Source organism: Chiloscyllium punctatum, chromosome 6, assembly GCF_047496795.1.
Source record: "Chiloscyllium punctatum isolate Juve2018m chromosome 6, sChiPun1.3, whole genome shotgun sequence".
Classification (NCBI taxonomy): Eukaryota; Metazoa; Chordata; class Chondrichthyes; order Orectolobiformes; family Hemiscylliidae; genus Chiloscyllium; species Chiloscyllium punctatum.
The window spans coordinates 73,707,834-73,729,593 of NC_092744.1; the positions used below are offsets into that span (position 1 = coordinate 73,707,834).

The window sequence follows — 21,760 nt, forward strand, 5'->3', positions numbered from 1 at the left end:
CGGTCTCTCAGGAGTATAGTGATTCCTTGAACACCATCTCCTCATCTCAGCTGTCTTGCTAGTTACATTTGGCGCTGCTCCTCAGTCACGAAGTGCATGTTACTATCTTAAAATGGTTTGACAAATGCAAATTTTATTGCCACTGAGGGCACATCATTATATTTTTGGATTAATATGATTCTTTTATAATGTACTTGCTCAGGCTTCCAAACTCTCATGTTATTCTGCAGGTATGCCTCTCTATGGTCTTTGTTGCCTCAGCTGTGATATGGATATGTTCTCACATGTCTGATTCCATTATTTTCCAGATACTCCTCAAATTCATGCATGACAAACAGTTGTCAATCATGTTCAGGGTTTCTGAACCTGGTAAAATTTTCATCTAGTCAGTATAGCATTGCTTCCATTGGTACTGACATCATGATCGCCACCAGGTGCCACTTGTCATCAGCATTCTTGACCAATAGTAACATCTGTCCCTTGCTGATCCTGAAAAATCAACATGATTCCGCTGCCATGGTGACTGATGCTGCTCCCATGGGAGAGGAAGCAGCAACAGACGCCCCTTCCTTACTAATGCACAGGATTCACTTAATCCAACTTCTCGTTAATGTGGGAGTCCACATGCGACCACCAAAAGTAGTTCCTGGCTATTTCGTTCACACCACGCCAGGTGTCCCAGAACCTTTCCTCTTAACAGGAGAGGGTAACAACTCTCATTCCCCACATTAAACACCCATCTGATACGGACAACTACCACCTTCTGGACAGGTGGGGTCATCATTCTGGGTGGTCTCTATAAAAGCTCCTTCCTCTCAGGATCAAGTTCACCAGTAGGCTCAAGACCAGGTCATTATGGGTCGCTTTCCCCACCTTACTTGCTGACACCAGTACCTTGTCCTTCTGGAAAAAGTACATAATTTTCAGGTTTAGGTTTGGAACATCCTTACTTCCTGGTAGTTCTAACCTCAACAAAGCATCTGTATTGCCGCGCTTCTCTGACTGTCAGTATCTGATCTCACATGAGTAGGCTAACAGAGCCAGATGCCATCTCTTATAGGTGTACTGCCGCCATTGATAATATTCCCCGCATGAGCCATAATAAAAGGGGTTTGTGGTTTGTGGTCTGCTAGCAGCACCAAGTGCCTGCCGTAAATGGGTGAACTTCTTAACACCAAACACAATGCCTTTTCATAGAATTCTTACAGTTGGGAAACAGGCCATTTAGCCCAACAAGTTCACACTGACCCTCCAAAATGCATCCCAACTAGGCCTATCCCCTTACAGCACTCCTGTTTTCCATGGCTAAACCATTCCTACGGTAGGGACACTTTCCTGGACACTATGGGTAATTTAGCATGGCCAATCCACCTAACTTGCACATCTTCAAACTGTTGGAGAAAACCAGAGTACCTGGAGGAAACCCACACAGACACAGGGAGAATATGCAAACTCCACACAGTCGCCCGAGGGTGGAAGCGAACCTGGGTCACTGATGTCGTGAGGCAGCAGTGCTAACTACTGAGTCACAGTGCCACTCCATTCTATAAAATATGTAACAGTATGGCACCAACCCCATAAGATGGCACTTCGGATCAAAATGAGTCAACACTTCCATCCTTTTTAGGGCTTGCTAAGCATCCTTTCATTCTGGAGTTCATTTCCACCCTTTGACCTTTTTCCAGCAACCAAGACAGGAGTTTTAGCACGATTCCCATATCTGACATAAACTTCCCATAATAATTTACAATTCCCAAGAACCATCTCAGTAGAGATACATTCTCTGGTCTAGGGGACTTTATGATAGTCTCCATCTTCTTGGGTACATTGCATAGACCCTTACCATCAATTACATGGCACAGGAATTCTATGGAGTCTTAAAATAAAACTCGTATTTCTCCCTTCTTATTTATAGGGTGGGTACCTGCAACCTTTTTAGGATTTCCTCTTCCTTTGCAGAAGATCCAGTAACCAAAATATCATCCAATGATACTGGACACCTGGCAATGCTTTCAAATTTTGGTCCATGGCGCTCTGAAACAGAACCAGTGCTGACATGATGCCAATAGGCAACCGCTTCTAGAGAAACAATTGCCTGTGTGTCACTATCGTGAGCAGCAGCTGGGACTTATTGGCATATTTCATCTGTAAGTAGGCTTGCGACAGGTCCATTTTTGAGAATTTCTTTCCGCCACACAGTCCACTGAACAGGTCCTAAAAACATGCAAGTGGATATTAATCCACACATTGGGCTGGGTTGACACTGGGCTTCACTGCACCATCTGGTCTTAGGACTGAGACAACTGGAATGGCCCATTCACTGGTGGTTACTAGTTCCAACAATCTCAAGTTCACCAGCCATTCCAGTTCCATCTTCCCTTTAGGCCAGATGGCATATGGCAGTGGACGTGCCTTCAGATTCCTTCTATTAGCCTCCTGCTAAAGTCGAAGTTTAATTTCTACTTTTTTCATTTTCCCCAGAATTCCCTTGAAGACATCTTTTACCTATTCAAAATCTCTTCCAAACTTGGTTTTGAGTCTGCCTGCCTATTAACCATGTCCCAATTTAACTTTAATTTCTATAACCAGGAATGTCCAAATAATGCAGGGTAGTCACCTTTACATTACATACACAGGCAGTTCGGCACACTGGTCCCTCAAGTTTTCTTTTAGCAGAGCACAGCCAGTCAGTGGTGCCACTTGCTTCATGTATGTCTGCTGTATATTCTTGGCATGTTTCAATAGCAATGCCATTAACTTTGCCCTTTACATGGATTTGAGAATAGGAAACACTGCTACACCCATGTTGATTTTCAACTTTACTGTCTTACCCTCTAATCTGTGAAGAAAGCAGAACGATCAGCTTCACCCCACACTGACAGGATAGTTAGACTTTCTGCTTCTTGTGCTGACCCAACTGACTCCCAGTCTATTCCCTGGCTGGTGGCATGTGCCTTTATGACTTGTTTCCTGAATTGTTTAATTTAAACACTCTTGTCTTCCTTAAGTTGTATGTCACAATTCTGGGGAATATAGCCCATTTCCTTAAAACTGCAGCATAGTGCTTCTCTGGTCAGACACGATTCCTTCTGGCCACTCTTGCCACATCAACAGCACTTCACAGTTAGTATTGTACTCTGCTTAGTTTCCCATATGCTGTCAATCCTGGCATCATCACTGAACAGGGGCTGCTTTGCTAGTGGGCAATTCCATTGAGGCAGTAATTTCAAAACCTGGCTTGAAATCCAAGTCTCCCTTGTTAGTAGCTTTAGTTGCATGGGTATGTATCAGAGGCCACAAACCAAATGGGCATGCAAGGCACCTTAAAGGAACCCTCCGATTTTGCAATATTCTGCCAATCTCTTAAAGGGAGTGACAAATTGGTGGAAGACCCTTCTTCTTGCTCTACCTGTTTATAAAAACAGACATAGTCTATGATCATCAAGGCTTATGCAAAATAACTCCCCAGTTCTTGGTATGTCTAGTCTGTGGGTTTCTCTGGTTGCACCAGCCCCCTCAGAATCGCGAAGGTCTTGTTCACAAAGGTACTCAAGAAAACCCAGTCCGCTTATGCCTTTAGCCAGCTTATTCACCTTTGAATACACATCAAAACACATGGTGTAACACTGTTTAACATTGTATCTGTTCATTAAATATCCCATCATTCTTTTTTCCCGCTACTTGAATCTAGTAGCCATTCTCAATTCTACTACCCATGATGAACGCCCTCAGCACTGACCACAATGTCACTTATTAACATGCCAAAACCCAAGGTCTCTTGTAACCACTCTCCACAACCGCTCCCAGATGAGTACTCCCCTCTTCAGCCAACGGTTGCGGTCGGAGACCTCTCACAATCATCATACACAGCCTGCTCCTTAGTAGGTATCATTCTTCCCTGGCATCAACATCAGTACAAGTGCCTCGTGACTGACTCCCTCGATGTTACCTCCACAATTCCACAATGTTTACAAACTCTGGGTGACATTCTCCCTCCTGACAAAAAGGACAGGTGTTTGCTCCAAGTTTGTTGCTTGGTTCCCAAGCTTGTCACTAGTTCTTGTGTTTGTGGTTCACTAAAAACAGAAATAGATAGATGGAGGGTAAATGTGAACAGGGAATACTTTACTGTGTGTCCACTCAGCTCCAGTCGGTTCTAGACTGCCTCTCTATCTCCTGCCTTCGAGTCACTTGACCCATTCCCTTACAGGGGCAACACAGACCCAACTACTATAATATCCCTAACCCTTCATTTTCACAATCCCTTTGTCTATATATGGATATATATATATGCAATAATAATCACTATAATTGCAAGCATTATAGCTAACACATACATATCGCCAGGAATATCTACAAAAAACATAGGAAAATGACTCTTCCGCACTTCACACTGACACATTTAGTGTAACAGGGGATGTTGAATCCGAGAGACCAGCTATCTCCCCATTTCAGGAACCTTTTCTAATATAGTCTCCTAAATCTTATGTTATTCCACCCGTATGCCTCTCTCTAATTAGCTCTTGTGGTTCTAGCTATTTGCCACAGGGTTATACAGAGCCGATTTCACGTGTCTGATTTCATAATTTGCCATGTACCCCTTGCAGGCATGTGCACACACAGTGGACCATTGTCACTCATGACTTGTTCAGGGTTCTTGAACCTAGCAAATATTTCTTTCAGTCGGTCTATCGTTGCTTCTGCTGATATCCCACCTCAGACCACTTAGAAAGGATGTCCTTATCCACTACTAACATCCATCCCCTACTGGTTCTGCAAAATCGGCATAATCTACCGCAACAGTGTTTGAATGGATGGAGGGGGTGACAACTAATAAGTGGGATTCATATGATCCTGTCTTCACATCAATCTGGGAGTTCATATTCGACTACCAAAAGTAGATCCTAGTTATTTCTTTCATTCATATAACACCGGGGAGCATTTGTCCCAGCACCTTTCCTCTTAAGAGTACTCTCATTCCCCACAATAAACATCAGTCTGATACAGACAATTCCCACCTATTGAACAGGTCAGGTGATAATTCTGAGCGGTTTCCATGAAACATCCTTCCTCTCAGTAGTAAGTTCACCACTGGGTTCAAGACCAGGTCACTGGGTTGCTTTCCTCAGCTAACTTGCTGACACTGGTACCTTGTCTTCCTGGGAAACCTACATAATTTTCAGGCACCACTTGGGAACATTCTTACTTCCTGGCAGTGCTAACAAAGGCAAAACATCTGCATTACCATGACTCTCTGACTGTCAGTATCTGATCTCGTATAAGTAGGCTGACAGAGCCAGAGCTCACCTCTACAAGCATGATGCCACCATTGGTGGTATTCCCATATAAGGAACTAAAATGGAGTTTTGCAGCTTGTGGTCTGTCAGCAGCACAGAAATGCCTGCCATAAAAGAAATGGGTGAACTTCTTCTCACTAAACTCAATCCCTCTCCATTCAGCAAGATGTGACAGAAAAGCATCAACCCCATAGGTTTAACTGCTTTGGCAACTTTGGATCAAAATGAGTCAACATTCTTTTTTAGGACTTGCCAGGCTTCCTTACATTCTTGAGTCCATTTCCATGCCTGTCCTTTTCCCTGCAACTGACGTATGGGTTTTAGTATGATTGCCACATCTGGCACAAACTTGCCATAGTAATTTACAAGTCCCAATCTCAGTTGAGACACACTCTCTGATCTGAGGGCCTTTATGATAGCCTCCATCTTCTTACATGATCCACTGACCAAAATATCATCCAATAACAGCTGACATCTGGCAATCCATTCAAAATTTGGTCCTTGGCCCTCTAAAATACAGCCACAACTGATGTGATGACAAAGGAAGGTTACTTATAGTGGAACAATCACTTGTCTGTCACTATCTCACAATAGTGGCTGGGTTTCCCTTGCATGCCCCATTCATAAGTAGGCTGCAACAGATCCATTTTTGACAATTTCTTTCCCCCAGCCAGGTCACTGAACAAAGATCCTAAACGTGTTGTAGTAGGTATTCATCCACCCATTGGGTTGGGTGAACTGCAACTTTAAAGTCACTGCAAATCTTCACCACACCTTTTGTTTTTAAGACCAGGACAACTGGAGTGGCCAATTCATTGGAGATGACTGCTTCCAACACTCGAAGGCTCCAGTTCCAGTTGCACCTTCACTTTAGGCCAGATGGAGTGCAGAAGTGGATATGCTTCAATGACACCACTTGTTCCGTACATCTCTGTAGTGTAAACTTGGCAAAATTCAATGGCCATGTGTTTATGTTTATCCTATACATTGAATTCAGAATTGGACACACCGTTACACCCATATCGACATCCATCTTTACTGTCTTACTCTCTAATTTGGGAAGTACCCAGAGCAATCAGCTTCACCCTATAACAACAAAGTGTTCAACCAAAACCTTACTGAATCTGGGCCTTCTGCATCTCATGCCAACCCAGCTGATTTCTAGCATACTCCCTAGGTGGCGGAATGTCCCTTATCATTTGTCCCCCAAATTGTCTCATTTCAAAACCCTTCTTTTCCTTGAGTTGCAATTGGCAATTTTGTGATATGTGGCCCATATGCTTACACCTGCAGCACAGGGCTTCTTGGGTCTGACACGTTTACTCCATCTGGCCGCTCTTGCTATATCAACAGCTCTCCACAGTTGGTACCACACTCTGTTGAGCTTCAGACATGGTACACACCCAGCATTGTCACAAGAAGGGTTGTTCTGAGGATGGGCCACTCAACCCAAAACATTAATTCTGATTTTCTCCACAGATGCTGCCAGACCTGCTGAGCTTTTCCAGCAATGTATATTTTTTGTTTCTAATTCACAACATCAGCAATTCTTCTGGATTTTTTCACCAATTTCAAAAGCTACCTTGAAATCCAGATCTCTTTGTTAGTAGCTTCCACTGGACTGTTGTGTGTCAGAGGCCACAAACTAAACAGTCCTGCAAGGCACCTTGGAGGAACCTTCCAACTTTGCAATGTTCCACTAACTTCTTTAAGGCAATGACAAATTGGGTAACTGACCCTCTTTCATGCTGCGCAGGTTCATAAAAACAGAAATACTCTGTGATTATCAGTAGCTTTGGCGCAAAATAGCTCTAGAGTTCTTGGTATGTCTTCGCCATGGCTTTCTCTAGTTGCACCAGACTCCTTAGGATCGGGAAGGTTTTGTTCCCAATGGTACTCAAGAAAACCTAGTCCAATTATGTTTTAGCCACTTTATTCCCCGAAAATCAAGCATCAAAACTTTCAGTGCAGTGTCCAACGTTCTGTCTCTTCATCCCTCCAATATTATCCACCATGTTGTATTTCTGCCATTTGAGTCTAGAAGCCATTCACAGCCCTAGTCCCCTTGCTGAACCCCCTTCACACCGAACACATCCTCACTGACAGTATTAGTGTGCAATTCTTCCCAAGCAACATCTCCAGCTCGAGACCCATCATGACCAATCTCCGCAACAACTTCGGTCAGCTCCTGCGTAAGTATCCCGATCTTCAGCCACCATCTGCAGCCCGAGATCCCTCTTGACCACCACATATGGTGTGCTGCATAGTGTGTACTGTTCTTCCCTGGCATCAACAACTGTCCAAGTGCCCTCGTGACCACCTTCCTCGATGTTAACTCCACAATTCCGTGCTGTGCTCATTCTCCAGGCAACATGCTTCCTCCCAACCGAAAAAAAATGGTGTTTGCTCACAGCTTGAGGCCTGAATCTTATCCTCATCACTAATTCTTGTGTTTGTGCTTTACTAGAAAAAGAAATAGAACATGACGCAGACAGATGGTAAACTTCAAGAAGGAATACTTAATTGTGTGCACACTCAGCTCTATATTCCATTCTAGACAGCCCCTTTATCTCCCACCTCTAGGTCATCTGTGGCACCTGAGATTCTTAGTGGGCAACACACACAACTACATATGTAACATCTCTCATCCTTTATTTCCCTAATCCCTTTTTTTTAGGCAAAGATAGATTTTTGAAAATGTAAGGGAATTAAGGGTTACAGTGAATGGGCAGTAAGTGGAGCTGAATCCACAAAAAGATTAGCCATGATCTTATTGAATGGCAGAGCAGGCTCGATGGCCTATTTCTGCTCTTATGTTCTTACATAATATATATGGTTCCAATAAATAACAAATATACATAATCAGGAATACGTACAAAATAATGGAAAAAGAAAACAACCTTTTCGTAGTTTACACTGACACCATCAGTCTCTTGGGGAAATGTTGATTCCAAGAAGACCATCTCCTCCTCTCAAGAACCTTTTCGAATGTGGTCTCCTGGGCTACCAAAATCTCCAGTCGTTCGGCAAGTATGCCTCTCTCTGATTGGCTCTGGTTACCCTGGCTTTTCGTTGCAGGGTGACAAGGAGCCCACCTCATATGTCTAATTCCATGATTTTCCAGGTATTCCTTGAACTCATGCACCACAAACAGCAGAGCACTGTCACTCAGTACTTGTTCAGGGTTCCTGAACCTGGCAACTTTTTCATCCAGTTGGTTTTCCATTGCTTCCACTGACACTGACTTCATGGTTGCCACCTCAGGCCATATGAAGTGGGCACCCATGACTACTAATAAAACCCATCCCTTTACTGGTCCTGCAAAGTTGACATGAATCCATTATCACGATGATTGAAGCCACTCCCATGGGAGATGGAGCGACAATGGAGGACCCTTCCTGACTAATGCGTAAGATTCACATGATCCTGCTTTCTTGTCAATCTGGGATCCTACATTTGACCATAAGCAGCAGCTTCTGGGTATTTCCTTCATTCGCACCACGCTGTGGTACACTTCTTCTAGCATCTTGTCTCTTAACAGGACAGGGATAATAATTTTCATTCCCCCCATTAAGTACACATCTTTATGACCCCTCCTGGACAGGTGGGGTCATAACACTGGGCAGTCTCCATGAAAGGTCCTTCTTCTCAGAATTAATTTCACCACGGGGGTCACTCTGGGTAGCTTTCCGCATCTGACTCATTAATACCTTGCCTTCCTGGGAAAAGTACTTAATTTTCAGGTTCCAGTCAAGAACATATTTCCCAGTAGTGCTAAGGCCATGTTCTTCCAACCATTTTATGCTTTCTTCTTGGCTTTTTGAGTACTCTTTTTCAGAGGATCCAGTAGCCAAAATATCAGCCAGTAACACTGGACACCTCACAATCGATTCAAAATTTGGTCCATAGCCCTCTGAAATAGAGCCAGTGCTGACATGATGCTAAAAGGAAGCCAATTGTGGCCAAACAATCACCTGTGTGTCACTGGCATCAGCAGCGGCTAGGACTCATTCACATGTCCCATTTTTAAGTAGGCCTGTGACTGATCAATTTTTGAGAATTTCTTTCTGCAGCCAGTCCACTGTGCAGGTCCTAATTCCGTGGAAGTGGGTACTGATCCACACATCAGGGTGGGATGACTGTAACCTTAAAGTCACTATAGGTCTTCACCACACCATCTGCTTTTAAGACTAGGACAATTGGATTAGCGCACTCACTGCTACTTACTGGTTCCAACACTCTCAGGTTCACCAGCCATTCCACTTCTATCCTCATTCTCAGCTGGACAGCTTATCATAGTGAATGTGCCTTCACACTCCTTGGACAAGCCTCCTGCTTCAATTAAAGTTTAATTCCAACTCCTCTCATTTCCCCCAGAATTCCCTCTGAAAATATCCTTTTACCTGTCCAAAATCTCTTGCAAACTCATTTTTGAGTCCGCCAAACTATTAACCATGTTTCGATTTAACTGTAATTTCTATTACCAGAAACATCCAAATAATGCAGGGAAGTCGCATTTCATACACAGGCTGTTTGCCACATTGGTTACCTCTGTTGTAATTTTACCAGCACACAGCCCTTCAGTGACATTTGTTCCATATATGTCTGTAGTATAATCCAGGCAAGCTTTCATGGCAGTGCCTTTAAATTTACCCTATATATTGGTTTGGAAATCAGAGCCACTGCTACACCCCAATTTCAATTTCCATCTTTAATGTCTTATCTTTTCATTTGGCAGAACCCAGAACGATCAGCTTCACTCCACATCAACAGGTTGTTAACCAAAACCCTGCTGATTCTGGGCCTTCTGCCTCTCTCATCAACCGAACTGACTCCCAATCTGCTCCTTGTCTGGTGGCACGTATCTTATGCCTTGTCCAAGAATTGTCTCCTTTAACCAGCCTTTTCTTCCTTGATTTGTACTCAACAATTTTGGGGAATATGGCACAATTGCTTACATCAGCAGCACAGCACTTCTTGAGTCCAACACGTTGACTCCTTGTGGCACCCTTGCCACATTGAAGGCATTTTATGATTGTTACTGCTCTCTGCTGAGTTTCCACTAGTCGGTGCATCTGAATACCATCACCCACATGGGCTGCTTCACTAGTGGCAAATTCCATCGAGTAGCAACTTCAACTCTGAAATCCAGTTCTCTTCTTGTTAATAACTTCCATTGGATGGCCTTGTGTCAGAGGCCACAAGCCAAATTGTCCTGCAAGGTAGTTTGGAGAAACTCTGTGATCTTGCAATGTTTCACTAACCACTTTTAGACTTGTACAAATTGGGCGATAGACTGTCCATTTTGTTATACCCATTTTGAATATTAGAAATATTCTGCAAAGATCAGTGACTTTGGTGCAAAATAACTCCCCAGTTCATGGTATGTCTTCTCCATGGATTTCTCTGGTTGTACCAGACTCCTTGAAATCTTGAAAATCCTGCTCCCGATGGTACTCAAGAAAAGTCAGTGCCATTATGCTTTCAGCTTATTCTCCTTGAAATATACATCAAAACATTCGGTGTAGTGTTCAACATTCTGTCCTTCATCAAATATCACATCCCTCCAATATTGCCCATCATTCTGTATTTCAGTCACTCAAATCAAGTAGCCGTTCGCAGTCCCAATCCCCTTGGTGATTGCCTACCATAACAACAGCAACCTCATCAACTGTATTAGTGTGCTGCTCTTTCCTAGCGATGTCCACAGTCCAAAAACTCTTGTGACCGCTGTCTGCAACAACTTCGGTAAGCTCCCGGGTGAGTACTCCCCTCATCAACCATCGGCTGCGGTCTGAGACTCCTCACAACCACAGCATTCAGCCAGATCCAAAGTGCATACTGTTCTTCCCTGGCATCAAGATCAGTCCGGGTGCCCTTGTGACCGATGCCCTCAACATTACCTCCATGATTCAACGCTCTTTTCGGACTCTGGGTGACATCTTTCTTCCCGACAAAAAAAAGGCATTCACAAAGTTTGTGGCCTGCATCTCTAGAAACAGAAATAGAACACAAGATAGACAGACAGTAAACTTGAACAAGGAGCACATAATTGTATGTCCACTCAGCTCCACTGTGTCTATCTCCTCCACCTCTGGCCTCCAGGTCACATGACATATTCACTTAAAGGGGCTACACACACCCGACTACATGTATAAAATCCCTCAGCCTTCATTTCCGAAGTCCTCATTTCATTACATATATCTTCAACACTTATGATGATGATGCAAGCATTGTAGCTAAAATATACACATCATCAGGAACATGTGCAAAAAATTAGAAAAAGAAAACAGCCCTTGCATAGTTTACACTGACACGCTCAGTCTCTCAGGGGATGGTGACTCCTAGAAGACCATCTCCCCATCTCAGGAACATTTTCTAATGTAGCCTCCTGTGCTTCCACAATCTCTGGTTGTTCCGCAGCTATGCCTCTGATTGGCTCTTGTTGCCCAGACTGTTTGTCACAGGTTGATATGGAGCTGATCTCATATGCCTAATTTCATGATTTTCCAGATACTCTTTGAACTCATGCACCACAAATGGTGGACCATTGTCACTCACAGGTTGTTCAGGGTTTCCAAACCTGACAAATCTTTCATACCATCAGTCTATCATTTCTCCCGCTGATACTGACTTTATGATTGTCACTTATGGCCACTTTGAGCAAGTATTCACAACCATCAGTAACATTCATCCCTCTACTGGTCCTGCAAAATTGACATGAAACTGCAACCACGTTGAATGATCCCACTCGCATGGTTTAAAAGATGATAACAAAGGCCCTTCCTTATTAATGCACAGGATTCACATGATCCAGCTTCGTGTAACCTGCAAATCCACATTTGATCACCAGACACAGCTTCTGGCTATTTCTTGCATGCACACCACACTGGGATGCATTTTTCCCAACATCTTTCCTCTTAACAGGACAGCAATAACAACTCTCATTTCCAACACTAAATACCCATTTGATACAGACAACTCCCAACTCCTGGATAGGTGGAGTCATAAGGCAAAAGCGAGGACTGCAGATGTTGGAAATCAGAGTCTAGATTAGAGTGGTGCTGGAAAAGCACAGCAGGTCAGGCAGCATCCGAGGAGCAGGAAAATCGATGTTTCGGGCAAATACCCTTCATCAGGAATAATTCTGGGCGATCTCTATGACAAGTCTGTCCTCTCAGGACTAAGTGCACCACTAGGCTAAAGGCTGGTCATTCTGGGTAGTTTTCTATACCTGACATGCTGACACCATAACCTTGAATTCCTGGGAAAAGTACATAATTCTCAGGTTCCAGTCTGGAACATCCTTATTTCTTAGTATTTTGAACCTAGACAAAGCATCTGCATTTCTGTGCTTCTCTGGCATAAACTTGACATCTGAATTTACAAGTCCCAAGAATGATCTCAGTTGAGATACATTCTCTGGTCTAAGGACCTTTATGACAGCCTCTATCTTCTTTGGCACCTTGTGCAGCCCCTTAACATCAATTAAATAGTTCAGAAACTCAAAGGAAGCTTCAAAACAAAAAACTCACATTTCCCTCTTTTTATCTCTAAGCTTTTCAAATGCACCTCTTTGGTTGATCCACTGATCAAAATATCATCCAATAACACCGGACACCTGGCAATCCATTCAAAATTTGGTCCATGGCCCTCTGAAATAGAGCCAGTGCTAATATGATGACAAAGGGGAGCTAACAATTGCCTGTGTGTCACTATCTAATGATAGTGGCTGGGATTCCCTTGCTTCCCTCATCTGTAAGTAGGCTGCGACAGATCCACTTTTGAGAATGTCTTTCTTCCAGCCAGTCCACTGACCATATTAGGTGCTGTAGTGGGTATTGATCCATCCATTGGACTGGGTGAACTGCAACCTTAAAGTCACAACAAATCTTCACCATGTCATCTGTTTTCAAGATCAGAATAACTGGAATAGCCCATTCACTGGTGATTACTGGTTCCAACACTCTCAGGTTTCAGTTCCAGTTGCACCTTCACATTAGGCCAGATGGAATGTAATACTGGGCATTCCATCTTCTGCGGCACATTGCATCTTCCCTTATCATTGACCACATGGCCCTGGAACTCTATGAATGTCTCTAAGAAAAAACTTGCATTTCTCCCTTTTTACTTTTAGGCCATGTTTTGCTAACCTTTTAGAGTTTCTTCTTGGCTTTTCAATTGCTCCTTTTTGTACAATCCAGTAATCAAAATGTCATCCAATAACACTGGACCCCTTGCAATCCATTAAAAGTTTGGTCCATGGCCCTCTGAAATAGAGCCGGTGCTGACATGATCCAAAAGACAGCCAGTCATAGCAAAACAGTCACCTGTGTGTCAGTCATCAGCAGTGGCTGGGACTCCTTTGTATGGTCCATCTGTAAGTAATCCTGCAACTGATCTATTTCTGAAAATTTCTTCCCCCAGCCTGTTCAGTGAAGAGTCTGAAATTCATGGAAGTGGATATTGATCTGCACATTGGGCTGGGTTGACTGTGACCTTAAAGTCACCACAAATCTTTGCTGCACCATCTGTTTTTAGGACTGGGGTGACTGGAGTGGCCCATTCACAGGTGGTTACTGATTCCAACACTCTCAGGTTCACCAGCCATTCCGGTTCCTTTTTCACTTTAGGCTGGATAATATACAGTAGTGGATGTGCCTTCAGACTACTTGGTTAAGCCTCCTGCTTCAACTGAAGTTAAATTTCTACCCCTTTCATTTCCCCCCAAGATTCTATTCAATGCATTTTCACCTGTCCAACATCTCTTGCAAACTTGTTTTTGAGTCTACCAGCCTGTTAACCATAACCCAATTAACTTTAACTTCTCTAACCAGGATTGCCCAAATAATGTACGGTGGTCACCTATACATTCTATACACAGGCAGTTCGGCACATTGGTCCCTCAGCTGTACTTTTACCAGTGCACAACCCTTCAGTGGCACCACTTGGTCTGAGTATGTCTATAGTGTAATCTTGGCAAGCTTCAATGGTACTGACTTTAACTTTATCCTATAAAGTGATTTGGGAATTGGAGGCACCATTACACCCATAATGACTTCCATCTTTACTGTCATGCCCTCTAATTTGGGAATAACATAAAGCAATCAGCTTCACCCCATTTCGACAGGATGTTTAACCAAAACCCTGCTGAATCTGGGACTTTACTTCTTGCGCTGACCCAGGTGACTCCAAGTCTACTCCCTAGCTGGCAGCATGTACCTTATGCCTTATACCCTGAATTGTCTCCTTTAAACAATCTTCCTTTGCTAGAGTTGTACTCGGCAATTTTGTAGTAAGTGGCCCATTTGCTTACACCTGCAGCACAGGGCTTCTCGAGTCCCGACACGTTGACTCTTTGCGGTCACTCTTGCCTCATCGACGGCATTCTACTGTTGGTACTACACTTTGCTGAGTTTCTGACATGCCATGCACCTGGGCTTAGTCACTCAACCGTGCTGCTTCATTGGTGGCCAATTCCATCGAGGTAGCAATTTTGAAAGCTGACTTCAAATCCAGGTCTCTCCTTGTTTGTAGGTTCTATTTGATGATTTTGTGTCAGACACCACAAACCAAATAATTTTGCGAGGCACCTTGGGGATGCCCGACAACTTCTTTAAGGGGGCTACAAATTTGGTGGTACACTCTCGTTCATGCTGGGAGAAAGTGAGGACTGCAGATGCTGGAGATCAGAGTTAAGAGTTTGGTGCTGGAGATCAGAGTTAAGAGTGTGGTGCTGGAAAACCATAGCCGGTCAGGCAGCATCTAAGGAGCAAGGGGGTTGACATTTCGGGCATAAGCCCTTCATCAGGAACGAGCTCATTCCTGACGAAGGGCTTATGTGCGAAACGTCTACTCTCCTGCTCCTCAGATGTTGCCTGACTGGCGGTGCTTTTGCAGCACCTCTCCTTCATGCTGTACCCATTTATAAAACCAGAAACATTCCATGATCATTAGTGACACTGGTTCAAAATAACTCCCCAGCTCTTGGTATGTCTTCTCCATGGGTTTCTCCAGTTGCACCACAACCCTCAGAATCATGAAGGTCTTACTCTTAATGGTACTCAAACAGTACCATTATTCCCTCAGCCACCCAATTCATCTTGAAACATGCGTTAAAACGTTCAGTGTGCAGAGTCCAACAATCTTTCTCTTTTAAATATCCCATCCCTCCAATATTTCCCACCATTTTGTTTCTCAACATCAGGAACTTTTCCTGCCACTTGTGTCTAGCAGCCATTCAGTACGCGAATCACCTAGGTGAATGCCCTCTGCACCTACCATTCCCTCACCAACTGGTTAATGTACCTCTTTTCCCTAAAATCCCTCACAGCCTGACAGTCCTCATGACACAAAACAACATCATTAAGCTCCTGGATGAGTACTGCCCTCTTTGCCTTCAGCTGTGGCCCAAGTCCCCTCATGACCACCACTCTCAGCCTGCTCCCCAGTGGATACCGTTGTTCCCTAGCATCGACTTCATCCCTGTGACGTTTCTCCTGATGTTCCCTCCACAATTTTGCACTGTTTACGAAATCTGGGCAATGTCTTTCTTTCCGATAAAGAAACAAAGTTCACACACAGTTTGTGGCCCAACTCCCATCCTTGTCACCAGTTATTGTGTTTGTTGTTATGTTGAACGAATGGGCAACAACTTGGTATAATGAAAATCATGTTGGAAAATGTGAGGTTATGCAATTTTGCTGGAAGAATAAAGGAGCTAAATATTATTTAAATGGCAAAGATGGAAGAAAGCTGCACCATAGAGCGATTTGAAGTTTCTTGAGCATAAATCACAGAAAGCTAGTATGCAAATTTAGCATATAACAGGGAAGGCAAATGGAATGTTGACTTTTATTGCAAAGGGAGTTGAGTATAAATACGGGGAGGACTTTCTAAAACTATAAGGCACTAGTTAGATCACAATTGGAATACTGTGAAGTGTTTGTTCCCTTTAAAAAAGGAAAGCTTTGTGGCACTGTAGGCAATCCAGAGAAGCGTCACTAGCTGATCCTAGGCATGAAGTTGTTTTCTTATGATGAGAGATTGAGTAAGGTTGGGCTTATATTCATTGAAGACAGAATTGAAGAATGAGGCAACTCATTGGAATATGTACAATTCTTTGGAGGATTGACAAGATAAATGCAGTGTGGTGCTTTCCACTCATGGGAGTCTACAGTCAGAATGTGCAATAACACTAAGACTCAGCTGGATCAGAGATGAGGTGGAATTTCTTCTTCCAGAGGGTATTTAATTTCTGGCGCTTTTTATTGCAGACAGCTCTAGAAACAAGATCTTTACTTACTACTAGGACTAAAATGGGTGATTTTAAAGAAGGGAATCAAGGGCTATGCGGATAAGGCATAAAAACAGAATTGGGGGTTATCTGATCAGCCATAATCTCATTGAATGTTAAGCAGATTCAGATCTTTTTGTCTTTTACTGTTATTGAAAAAAGCAGTCAGTCAAGCAAATTGGATGCTGCTGGCCTCATTCTGAGTTTTATATGTTTACACATCTTGTGATGATGTGTGGAACAGTGGTGCATGATTATTGGCGCAACATTCCCAAGTAAGTTCTGACAGAAGGAAAAATTGTTCTGTTCTGATTAGGTGGTGGCAAAACACACTGTGGACATAAAGTGTAGTTTAGCCAGCAGTAATAAGCTGTAAAATGTTGACCATTTGTGTGAGACAATTGAGGATTTGAACAGAAAACTGGCCAAACATTGGGGATTAAGTGAAGGAAAAAGATTGACTGGATTGCCATATGGAAAGCTGACAGTTAAAAAGATAAAAATTAAACTTAAATTCGTTTCTACAAAGCTGACATGGGACACTGAGAGGCCAAATGGTCTCCATCAGTGCCTGAAGTAATGGGAAAACTGCAGCAGGTAGTCAGATTGTCCAAAAATCAATACCATTCATTGTCCTATTGTCCCTCTTCCTTTTTTTTTCTACAGTACCAAAACCCAACCATTTGTGCTGTGGTGGTGTAGTGTTAGTGGTTCTAATTCAGATCCAGGGTTCAAGCCCCACCTGCTCTCGAGGTGTATCATGACATAAAATATACGAAATAAAAACTCATCAGTTCTAAACCGTCTTCTTTCAAATTTCGGAGGCAGTTTCACGTTGCGGCTATCGGCGGTCATTTTCACCCCTTCCCTTCTCACGCTCTGCACAGACGACGCTGGATCCTTCTCGCACTTTCTACCTCTGCCACCGCGCTCGATGTTATTGTTGCCGCCGTCACCAGCTGGACCCGCCCACCTGACGTCAGCGTGAGGCCCGGAAGGGGCGTGGACAAGCACGGGCTGGCCGGAAGTGGCGGCGGGAAGGTGAGGAGGAGTGAGGCAAGTGAAGGGGGGGAGGGGGAAAGCTTGCAGTTGTTGCGCAGCGTCGCTGATGTGAGGCGGAGTGAGAGAGGAGAGTCTGCATCGCTGGAATCGTTCAGTCAGGGTGGGTTGCCCCCTCCCCCACTTTCTCCGGCCCGTGGCTGCGATCGCTGACACCCCGGGGGAGGGGAAGAATCCGGGCCTCTCCGTTTCGTTGCCTCCGCCGTCCGATTGTCGGGGGGGTCCCGGGTCCGTTGTCATTTTGATCGTCACTTTGACACCGGGGCCTGGCGAGCCCGCCCCCTCTGTCCACCTCTCCAACCACCACCTTCCCCTCGGATGGTGGGCCCCCGGGGGCTCTGCGGATGGCTGATTTCCCCGGGGATGAGGGGGGGGGTGGGGAGCTGTGGTGTACTGCGGTGTACTGCTGCTGCTGCTGCTGGTGTTATTTCCTCGAGCCCTCCCATCCTTTTCGGGCCTTGTTTTGGGGGAAAAGGCTGTTGTTTCGGGCGTCCTCTATGGCGATGGTTATTGTGGAGCGGGGCGGGGAGAGAGGGAGGTGTTTCCTTTGCAATGTCCGCGCTGCCTCCCTCCCTCCCTCCCTCCCTCGTTCCCAGCCTCTGTTTGCAGCCATTGACAATTGACTGCTTCCTGACTTGTCACGCACAGCGTCGGCCTCGCAAATGGTTCAGACCGGCTGGTGGATTTGTTTGGGGTGGGGAGGAATTGAGATTTACCGATGTTGCATAGAAGAGGGATTTTCTGTTCATACTTCAATGCCACCACTTCTCTTCTCTCTCTTCCCCAACCCCCCCCCCCCCGCCGTTTTTTTTTATTTGCTCCCACTTTGCTTTGTTGTTGTCGACAGCTCTTGTTTTGACATCTTGAGCCTCACGTCCCCAGTCGAAACACACAACGTTGTTTTGATCGTCTGCGGTTTTTGAAGGATCACCACTTACAGCGGTCAGAAAAGAAATACACTGCATTTGCTATTGAGCAAATGGGCGGCACGGTGCCTCAGTGACTAGCACTGATGCCTAGCAGTGGGTTCGATTCCACTTTCGGGTGATTGTGTGCAATTTGGACATTCTGTCCGTGTCTGCGTGGGTTTGCTCCGGTTTCGAAGGGCTTATGCCCGAAACGTCGATTCTCCTGTTCCTTGGATGCTGCCAGACTTGCTGCGCTTTTCCAGCAACCTATTTTCAGCTCTTCCTCCCATAGCCCAAAGATGGGCCATGGTGAGGGAATGGTAGGTGCAGAGGGCATTCACCTAGGATTGGCCATGCTAAATTGCCCATAGTGTCCAAAGATATGTCGGGGAGGCCGAATAGCCGTGGGAAATGCAGGCTTGTGGGGACAGGTTGGGGAATGGGTCTGGGTTAGGATGCTGTTCAGAGGGGCGATGTAGACTCGATGGGCCGAATGGCCTGCTTCTGCTCTGTAGGGATTCTATGAAGATGGAAATCAGTTAATTGCAGACCCTGGCATTAATTTAGAATGAGAGTGAAAATTACTGGAAATAGTAAGTTTGACAGCTTTGATAGAGAAAAACAAAGTGGTCATTTCAGGTCAATTACGTTTTGTCAATCTATTTGCAGTTTGTGTCAATAATAAAATCTCCACCAGAATTATAAATGCCATTTTGCTTTTTATTTTCCATTTTTGCTTCCAGTAAAGGGATAAACACATTGTTTTACAGTAATTTGCAAAGCACTTTTAAAAAAAAATTTGTGTGGTACTGATCAGTTGTATTTGGAGTTTTTGACGTGTATAGTGTCATAGGGTTCAGTTGGAGTTTTGATATTTTATCTCAATGAATAGGAAGGTGAATGAATTGAATCGATGGTAGCTAGATTTGCTGATAAACTTAAGGATACTAATCAAAGTGCGATGTGAAAAACACTAATCTGCAACAGGGTCTAGATAAGCAAATGGGCAAAAATTTGGCAGGTGGCATATAATTTGGGTAAATGTGAGTTGTCCATTTGGCAGGAAGGAGAGAAATGCATCGTTATATAGCTGGACTGAGATTGCAGATACGAAGTACAAAGAGATCTGGGAGTCTTGGTATGTGAACCTCAAACTTAGTATGCGGGTACATCAAGCAATTCAGGTGGTAAATGGAATGTGAGGGCAGTGGGTTGTGAAAGTAGGCACTTTTGCTGCAATTGCACAGTACTTTAGTGAGGCAGCATCTGAGCTACTGCATACAGTTTTGAGTTTTTTTAGGAAAGGATATAAATGAGTTAACAGTTCAGCAAAGGTTCACTCAACTGATAACTGGAATGCAAGGGCTAACTTAAGGAAAGACTGGACTGAACTGGGGTTGTTTCTGTTCGAGTTGAGAAGATTGAGTGGTGCTGTAATTGAAACTTTTATAAGAAACGTATAACGGAGGGGGCTCAACAGGGTGGATGCTGAAAGAATGTTCCTTACCTGTGGGAGAGACTAGAATTAGGTGATACAGTTTATAAATAATGGATCTGCCATTGGAGGTGGAAATGAGACATTTTTATGGTCAGTCGATTGAATTTGTGGAACTCTTTCCAAAGAATGGTGCATGAGATCCTGGAATATTTTCAAGGCAAATATAGATTGACTCCCTTGTTAATCCAAAAATATCTAAGATTCATAGGGGTTGGTTATAAAATGGAGTTGAGGCCAAAATCAAATTAGCTCTGATCTTATTGAACAATAGAGCGGGCTAGAGGGACCAAACAGTTGTCTATTCCTAAGACAAATCTTTGTGTCTAAAAGGTAAAAATTGCTGACGGTGTAGAAAATAAATTTGGAATATGCTGTTCCAGAAAACAACAAAGAAGGATCCTGTTCATGTTCAAAATCTAAGTTGAAAATTGATGTCGCCCTCAATTCTGTTTGGGGGACTTTGGCTTGTTAGCTTATTGTACAGTTTCCACTATTCAATTTGGTCATAGCTGTACTTTACCTCAATTTAGTTCTATAGCCTTATTTAACAGTATCTTTTAATTTGAAATGGGGAAATTCGAATGGTCCATTGTTCACAGCCTGGAGAATTCTTGATTTTAGCTTACCATTAGGTTAGTATCGCTCTTGTTCACTGCGTATTTTTCCAAAACAGGATATAAAAATTATCAATACTTTGATTTTTGCACAGATCACGTTGCGGTTGTCAAATAAGTTCTTTGGTTTGTTTTGCAGTCGTGCTGCCACTCACCATTGTGCACCACTGAAATTCTAGTGGTAGTATCTATAAATCTTTGTCAATTTGAGGTTCAGATTTCTCTTCTTCCTCATAATTAGCATGTTTATGTGGTAAGAAAATGAGAGCTTTCATGTTTGTACATCTGTCATTTGACTGTCGAGACTCTTCTTTGAAGTAGTGTGGTCAGCAAAGTGAGGGGTAGGTTGACTTTCGTACAACTTTGTTTTTGTTTTGTGTTCTTTGGTCCCTTGTCTCTCTTCCCCAGAAGAGCTAGATGTAGTGTCTCCTGATATTGTATTTTTAGGTGATGCTTTGAATAACTTTCTCTCTCGAACATTTCTCTCTCTGTCTTAAATGCACTCCATGACTTGGCCATAAAGCCTCAGCAGCAGTGGGTTCCACAGACTCACCACCCTCTGGCTGAAGACGTACCTCCTCACCTTATTTCTGAAAGGTCATCCTGATATTCTGAGGTCATGTTCTTGGGTTCCAGTCTGTCCTACTGGTGGAAACATCTTCTCCATGTCCACTCAATCCAAATATCTCAGTATTCTGTAAGTTTCAATGAGATTCCTCCCCCCTCTCTCATTTCTAAATTCAGGGTACAGCTCCCTCATGTCAAGCCCCTCGTCCTTGGGATCATTGTTGTAAATCTCCCTTGGAGCCCCTCCAATGCCAGCATATCCCCTTTTCGATACTGGGTCTGAAATAATTCGCAATATTCTCAGTGTGGTGTGAACAGAGCTTTATACAGCTTCCACAGTGCAGTTCCACTCTTGTATTCTAGCTCTCTTGAAATGAATGCTGACATTTCATTTGCTGCATTAACTGTCAACTTAATCTGCATGTTAACCTAAAGAGAATCCTAAGTCCCTTGGTGCTTCACATTTCTATAGCCTGTCCCCATTTATAAAATAGTCTCTTTTTTTCCCCTACCAAAGTACA

General features: G+C 43.8%; 1 protein-coding gene across 1 annotated transcript in view; it reads left to right on the top strand.

Annotated features, from left to right (window-relative positions):
- The first annotated feature begins 17,648 nt into the window (after positions 1–17,648).
- fam168b (family with sequence similarity 168 member B) overlaps positions 17,649–21,760 on the top strand; it is a 44,973-nt gene continuing 40,861 nt past the window's right edge. Inside the window, exon 1 of the mRNA XM_072572905.1 lies at positions 17,649–17,755. The gene's annotated coding sequence lies outside the window, so the exon portion shown is untranslated. The remainder of the gene's footprint in view (positions 17,756–21,760) is intronic.